General features: G+C 35.3%; 1 protein-coding gene across 2 annotated transcripts in view; it reads right to left on the bottom strand.

Moving 5' to 3' along the window:
- LOC124180173 (centaurin-gamma-1A) overlaps nt 1-8,607 on the bottom strand; it is a 67,226-nt gene that overhangs the window by 27,633 nt on the left and 30,986 nt on the right. Inside the window, exon 1 of one of the 2 annotated variants that reach the window (XM_046565323.1) lies at nt 4,535-4,688. The exons of the other annotated variant lie outside the window; for it this stretch is intronic. The gene's annotated coding sequence lies outside the window, so the exon portion shown is untranslated. Of the gene's footprint in view, nt 1-4,534; nt 4,689-8,607 lie in introns of those variants that run through there. 2 annotated transcript variants of the gene reach the window in all.

Below are 8,607 nucleotides of genomic sequence, written 5' to 3'. Positions count from 1 at the left end.
GATAATGCGTCGAAATTGTAGCCGCGAATCAAAATTCCCGTACCTGGTCGTTTTCCTATAGCTGGCGGAATTAACCCTAATTATTATTCGGTGATCATTTTCTATAGCATTTTATTATAGTCTTTTATTTGTGACATATGTAATTGCTACAGGATCTGTTTGACCCATAAAAATAGACATGACGCTGAAAAGGATGTTAAAATATTGTGCCGACGGTTGGAGGCTTGAATGTATATAATTAGTTGGGGATACGAGATCGGAAGATAACTTGATTCAAGTTAAACAACTTTCGAGTTTTATGATAATCTGATGAATGAGCCTTCATTGGTCCATTTAAAATTCTAATTCTAATTAATTTCAGAATGTATGTTGCCTTTTCAATCTTCTATTTTGCTTCTAGGCTATCAAAGCTGTACACACCACATACCGAGTGCCTCTTTTTTATGAACTATTTTTTAAGCAAGGTGGAAGAATAGAGTACTGCGACAATAGCGGAATATCTCAATTATCGCATTCTCATTATCTCCTACGCGACTAAGAACCTAGGCCAATCGAATAATCGATATTTTGGGTCTCAAATTATAGTAACTATATATATTTCGTGAAAAGTATGGGTCATTTTTGGGAAATCAATAAAGAATTAAATAAATGCTCGAGGAAACACATTTTTGCGCTGCAAATATATTTTTTTTTAAATCACATGATCCTGTGTAAAGAAAATCTCTATTTTTTAGAATTTTTTTAATTTTTTAGTTTCATCATATAGCGAGTGAGACCTTTCGTTCAACATATCCATCTTTATTGTTTGAAAATTACATTCTCCATCTTACTGATGGTAGGTCTGAATTGAATATTGCGAATGATAGAAACTACCACGTTTTATCAAACAAGACAAAAGTTAGCAATAGAATAATGAAATTGTAAAAAATTGTTAGTCGTGACTTTTAGTAGCAATATTTACCTGCATGCAGTCATTGATTTAGCAGGCATTCGACCGATTGTTCCAAACTAGAACACCCTGTGTGTATATTCTGCACGAAGACAAACTCACTCTCCTGGCTTGAATACGCGAAATAAATGTTCAGCCACACAAATTAAACATCATTCGACGCATTCATCCCGCATGGGTTTGCACAAAAAACGATTTTGACATATCAGATAGCAGGATTAAATCATCCATCTCGCTGCTCACCAAAGCATATTTAAATGGTTTTACCAAGCCTTTGTTTTTGCATACTTTATACCTGCGTAGATACATGTAACATGACACATTGCTATTCTTGTCATTCTCTAATGAAACACTCATACGGCTTCCTGGGTAATTAAATAACCACTGTTCATTCGTTCAGAAGCTGTTGACCGCGAGAATCGATCTCCGCTCATTACAGCTATTCATAAATACCGCACGCAATAATGCAGGTCAATTAGGATCGTGTCATGGTATTTGCCGTCAAGGGATCGGAATCATATGGTTCGTACAAAATGGGATACGCTAAGCGAGGTCAAAACCTTGAGGCTGGTTGAAAAAATTTATACTTTTATAAGCGGTATAAACTAGACCGTGCGCTCTTTTTAAAAATGGTCAAAATTGTCATACGTATGTATATCATCTGTCGATATGCAACATTTTGTAACCTTGCTTTTATCACGTTTTCTTTTTTCGGCGATTCTACTGTGCCAGCACTAATCCAGTCACTCATCACTGTAGCTTGAAAATGATGGGCGAGCATTCGTTGGTCTGACATTGGTGGCGTACCTTTCCAGTAAACCGAAACGGATTGGAAACACTGTTTTCACAAATTCCAATTTGCAGGAAGAATTAGAATTGAAGCAACGTTAGTTTAAAATATTTATTATTGCATTCAATACGACCATTAATTTCATGTTTGATTCGGAATCGAACAAAAAAGGATGCCCATTCGCTTATTGTTGATTAAAATTTGATGAAATTACGTTCATAGAATCCAATGACAATCATTTGTGATATTTAAAAATAGAAACTACAGTTCAAAAATCTCCGAGATATCGGGAACGAGCAGTCTTTCCATAACAATACGTACTTCCATTTATTTGTTCAAACAACTTGACTTTATTGTGACGAAATTTGAAAAAAAAAAATTTATATTCTGTTACCCCAAAACGTGTCCGTTAGATCCGGAAGACGAAGTGGATGAAGTTCTAGTCGATACTACGAGCAATTTGAGAGTGTTCGATAGCAAAATACGCGTCAGTAATCGTTTCGACGGTATCATTGGGTTTTTTTTATCTTCGTTCAAAGAGTGAGATGAACGAGGATAAGACATTATTATCGATATGTCAGTTAACCATGTCGGTATTCGGTATCTTACCATTTAATTTTGCTAACGCGCCAATTAGTAGAATGCGGTTGTTCGCTAATTGTACGAGCAAATGAAACAATATCCTCTATTGCAATATTCTGACCTGTAGATAGGTAATCAATGCCACATCCCAGCTGTTCAGCACTATTCGGCATAATGAGTTTAATAAAGGAAGTGTTCCGAATTAATAATTTAAAATAATTGGATATTGTTACTATATGTGTAGCGATGCAATTAGAACCGATTTTTACGTCTTTATACAGTGATGTAGTTCAAACCAGTTATAATCATGCAATGAAATACGAGTTCTTTGTGTTCAGTGACCCTGAGCGAGCTTTAGCGAACGAAGGTTTCATAGTCAGTGTATAAAAAACTTAAACCAACTATTAGTTATGGTTTTATTGAAGTGAAATAAAAATTTTCATTTGTAAAACAAGTTTATTTCTGACAATTTTACTATAAATGTTAGTTATAGTTAACTTTTGCATGCGTGCAGAACCAGATTAGTTTTAGTTTTTCTAGCACTACTGGTACATTTTAAACTAATAGGCAAGTAATTTAGTTTCCAGACTCCTATAACCTCAAGGAAAATGTCCTCAACTTTTTTCTTACGGGAATTTAGCATTATCTATAAATTGAGGGTCCGAATTTACACCCAAGTTGGGGTTTTTACCTCGTGGGCTTGTAATGCACTATTTGTTTTGACTTAACAACTTCACAATAATTTGTTAATGAACAATCGATGTCCGAAAAAAATTTAGAAAAAACTCGGGTTTGAAGGCAGTTTTCATTGAATTAGAGCCAAATTTCCTATAATGAGGTTTTTGAGGTTGCTGATTACGAATCCGGCATGAAAATTTGGAAATTCAAACTGGCGGGTGATAGGCTCGGAATTTAAAAATTTGGGATTGAAAAAATTTTTACCTTATTCTATATACAATTTGTAATCGAAAGTAATTTTGACGTATTTTTTTTTTTTTTATTCAACGCTTCATTTCGTTGAAAAAAGTCAGTTACATGCCCGATAATATAGGCCGACCAAATCTGACGCCCTGAACCTGAATCCGACATTAATAGAAATGGCTGCCATATTGAGTCCGCCGTTTAAAATTATTCAAACCTGAGTACCAAAAAAAAAACCAGTGATCTCAAAAACCCTTTCATTTTTTATCTTATGCGAATTGAACATAAAAAGTCTGATTTAGTTAAAAATGACCGTCATATTGGATCCGTGATTTTGAATTTTTTAATTCTAACTTCAGAATCGTAATCACCAACCACAAAAATCTATAAATCACTGATGATTATTATATTTCATGTAAATGAAAATGTACCGCTGAAAGGATCAAGTTGCAAGTTGAACGTGTACGTTTTTTCATCTCACGATTACAGACCAAATTTCTTTTCCAAATCAGCATAATATGTATGTCCTGATCGCAGTATCAAAGCTTGAGTAATTCGTAAGTGCCTTTTTCCGTGTTTCTAGGCTTAAATGTCAACAAAAGTTATGTTAAAGGTAGAATTAAATGGACCGATTGGCGATGAATTGAAAAAAAAAAAACAATAAATAATTGAAGTCTATGATTAATCTGTTTATCGCACATCATTAACACAGCAATAAACATTAAACCATTAAAATTTAAATTCCTTGTCATAATATTTGTGTTTTTCCGGTCGAGTGTTAGATATTTCACTTGACCGTCGTTGAGCCTTATTATACTGATTATTATTTATTCGATAAATCAGTGTTTAAACAACGGTCAATTACACTGTTTACGCATTTCCAGATGTAATAACACCTCAAGTCTGTTTAGAATCTTGGTGGGGAGCTTTGAATAATCAATATTAACTAGTTTTAAAACACTCGCTTGCTAAAGCTCGCTCGGGGTCGGATGCCTAGTGTAACTGGTTTTTGTGCTCGTGCTTCAAAGTATACAGAATGAACACTGTTTTTGTGGATGTGATGCAAACCAAATCTGCCCGTGAGATTTTTTCTATATAATGCTACAAATCACGTTTACACATGCATGTAAGTATAACGTATTGTGATTTTATGACAATAAATTTCGTCAAAAAATACCACGGAACAGTCAGCTAAGTGCCGACAGATTTGAAACACGACGCACAGCAATTTTATCTCTAATTGAACGACGTTATTGTCATGTATTCCTATATATACAATGCCAACCACTCACCAATTGCAATTTCTTGATCCTGGTCGTTCGGTTTTTTTTCCAATTCAAAATGTCATCTGAAGCATGCATATTGGTTTGATAGTACAAAATATGACGTTTCCAATAATCAAACTTGTAAATTTGAAAATTAGTCCGGAAGGTCAAAAGTCATCAGGTCAAGGACCTGGACAGCCAGAACTACGGAGCGCTTGTCCCGGAAGTCGAGTTTCACCAGGTATGAAGTTGAACCAGGATCCAGGAGGTTGAGAACCCGGTACTCGAAATCTGCGGAGCGCGATTCTCATACGTCCGCTCTACTGCGCGGTTGTTTCCGGACTGAGGAATTCGGCTAGCAAATTTTCGTCTATACAGATCGATGACGTCAAGAGAAGAAAAATTTTGGTCGACGTCACTTTCTGAGCATCCGAACATCCGACATCGAAACTTTGTTTTCGAACTTCAATACTATGTATGTATGATCGTGTTTGCTGCCTTATTCCGTCAGTACATATATTGTTATTCTAACAGGATGTCCAATGTCAGAGTTATTGCAAATTTGGAATATCTATGCCCACGTGACCGTCGTATCCCTTCCTGCCGTTATGCATTCAAGCCAACTTTCGTGTCTATTGTACGGTATCTACCCTGGCAACGTCCGACTAGCAAGGCGAATATCTATATCAATGCTTGTCAGAGTGATTCAGGCGCGGACGAAAAAACCTAAGAGACACGGCCTACTGCCCATGACTGTACAATTAACATTGCTAATCCATTAGGTCAGAATGGATCCAGCGTTTGGCCTTTCTTTCTGAGATACCTTTCATCTTGAAATTACTGTAATTGGTCTGTCAATGTACAAGGGTCTTGACCTCGTACAATTTTCCGACAATTGTAATTTGCGCAACGTCACCCGTTATTGTCTTGTCCGAATATACGATTTCTTATTGCACATTTTAAAGTGTAATTGCGCCATCAAAAATGCTTCTCTGAAATGCAAAATTATACATTTATTAATTGCCAATTATACTCGTTTCTTTCTGGCATACGCGTACGCGTAGAATTAATTCGTCGAATCCTTAATTACTACAATTTAAATGCAGGTGAATACACTTCTGCTCGTTTAGGAGATGATGTTCAATAATATGCGATTTCGTACAATCCATGCAGCTATTTCTATATTTTTGTGTTAAACCAAAACGAGTTGGAGATTTTTGTTCAAAATTGTGTATCGAATGGGGCTGTTAAGCCATTTTTGGCGTTTGAGATACGTGAATTTAAACACTCGGAGATATATATCTCAACGTCGAAATCGACTAGGGCATCCCATTGACCTAGAAATAGCAAATGCATATCGTTAAGTGTCATCATTAACGCAATCTCTCGACCAGCTTTTCGTTGAATTCTATTCCTGACATGCTTCAGCTTTAGATTTACAAAAATTCAGGTTTAACCTCACTAAAACAATGAACATCAATAAACCTAATCAACTAGAACCATTCAACTATCAATTGTAGAATTTAGCAAGGAGTGGTGTAAAAACTCAACTAATATCAAAATACCAGAGGAAGTTCAACATTATCAGATTTCGCGGGAAGAACGAAAATTAAATATGAAAAAACGAGACGTGTTTTTCACGCATGTGCGTTTTTGAGTAATATATTTGATTTTACGTGCCCCTTGAAGCTCTGTAATTCGTAAGAATCGCGTAATCCATAGATATAAAGAAATTAATACACCCCCTTTCGAAGCCTCTATCTCGGAAAATGCTAATTTTTGGGACTTACGTCCATGAGAACATTTGATCGGGAGGATATGTTTCTGCGGGGTCCTTTGCCTCGACTCAACTTACTTTATAGATAGCGATTGCTTTCATAAAGAAATATTTGGAGTAGCGATGGGTTCTCCGATAAGTCCTGTAGTATCTGATTTTGTCATGGAAAAACCGAAGCAGTCTGTTATTAATATTTCTCTTTTTGAGCTGCTTTTTTACTAACAATATGTTGATAATATTATCACATGTTTCCACAGGGAAAAAATACAAGTCTTGCTTAACTCCTTAAAGAAAATTGGTTGGGCCATAAAAAGTCATCACTAAAATTCAAACAGAAAAGTGTGGAAAAATTCTATAGCAATATAAAATACGAAACTCCAAACCACACAGAATTAAACAATAACTTTAATGTAACTTCTATTCCGTTTTTTAATAGTTTGTCACAGCAGATCAATTATATTTTGAAAAAAGAAAAAATTCAATTAACTTACAAAATTTCCAACACTCCTAACTGCTTGTTTTCTTCTTTGAAATCTAAAACGCCTATTCTAGACCAAAGCAACGTAAACTATAGAATCAACTACAATTATTGTACAAAATGCTATGTCGGACAATCCTCTCAACATTTAAAAAAACCGATTTCAAAACACAAATATTACATTAAATCTCATGATCCAGACAACTCAGCTCTACTTTTTCATTTTCTTACCGAAGGTCACAATTTCAATTTTGATAATGTCAAAATAATAGACAAAGAAAATAATTGGAAGAAAAAGTTAATTAAAAAAATGATCCACATTCCTAACAATAAGACTATCAACAAAATAACTGACACATATATGCTTTACCGCAAGATGGCGTAGAAACAAGTAATGAGATTGAAAATTGCTAGTAAATATTAATTTTCCATTACACTCTTGTGAGTTATAAACCTAGCGTGAATATGTTTAAATCTAAGCTAGAACACAGAAATAGAATATTACGTCCTACGACATTTTTTGTCTAGTAGGTTGAACGCGTTGAGTATGGACTTGGTACTTTCAAGGTAAATTATAGAATACAATAATAAAGATATCGATACAAAAATTTGGACATGAATTCTGAGGTTATTTTTGGCCACAATCGCATTGAATGTTGCGAAGCGAAGTTTGATCGAGTATGCTTGCATCAAAATGTACGTATTAAAATACTACTAGAGAGTACGTTTTAAGACTTTTTCATTGATGTATCGTTAGTGTAGTTTTTATGGATAAGTAGTGAAGAAGATATCAATGATCGAAGTATGTATAAATATTTTTTTAAAACCGCAACATAGATGATAAAGAAAAATTGGAGAACAGTTCTAGTCGATTTCTAGAACCGTTGGTTTCACAAGATAAAGTGACAACACGAACGGCGTGGTGAGAAAAAAAAACCCTAGCTGTTGATACGACACGAACTTCCACAATTTATGCCTACATGACTTTCGTATTAATATTATGAAATAGCCGAGTTATGCTACAGAGTGGCAAGGTCATTGAAAAAATCAAAGAGCTATTGAATAAGAAAAGTTGTCTTGATTACGAAATCGGAGGCTGGTATAGTGGCGAGAACGTGTGTCTTGCAACAAGCGGGTACCAGCCTCCGAGTTCGAGTCCCGATGCAGAGTGATGATTTTTCGTAATGTAGGAACTGTGTCGATAGTGCCTCGTACAAAATATATTCCAGTTAGCATCTATAATCCGGCACGGATTTTATTAAAAAACAAAACCACTGTTCGTATATGCTCATAAAATACATGCTCGTAGAAAATAAAGACGCGAACAAGCACCAGTCCAAGAGGTGGCGACGAATTTGGGGAAGGTATTTTATTTTGGGTAATTTGAAATGATGGAAAACAGTACTGTGTCAATGTTGGTGAATCTGAAATCGAAAGTCTCGAAGGGTGTTTTGCGGTTATTGGACACAAACAATATAAAAAGAAATTCAAAATAATTTTCCGCGTGGTCACGTTTGCTCAGAAAAAATAAACCGCTCCTCTGCAAACAGCCCGAGGTACGTACATGCTGTACTCGAGTCACGTTGGTCTTTCAGCAACCAATCACAGCCCGGCGACCCAGGGTCCCAGGATCTGCTGACAGGTGCCGATAAACTTTCTCTCTCGTACCTGTGTCTACGCATAAGACTTTTTTGTCGCACTCGTGTAAAATCTTTGTTCATATCACGTAATTATTTAAAACCGTTGTAATCGTCTGACGTTTTGCACATATTTTTAATATTAATTAATAAATTTGGTATAAAAATTTCAGAGTGACTAGAGTATATTTTCTGCATGTATTCATAA

This window comes from Neodiprion fabricii, chromosome 4, assembly GCF_021155785.1.
Source record: "Neodiprion fabricii isolate iyNeoFabr1 chromosome 4, iyNeoFabr1.1, whole genome shotgun sequence".
Classification (NCBI taxonomy): domain Eukaryota; kingdom Metazoa; phylum Arthropoda; class Insecta; order Hymenoptera; family Diprionidae; genus Neodiprion; species Neodiprion fabricii.
This window is presented reverse-complemented; position numbering and strand designations above follow the sequence as displayed.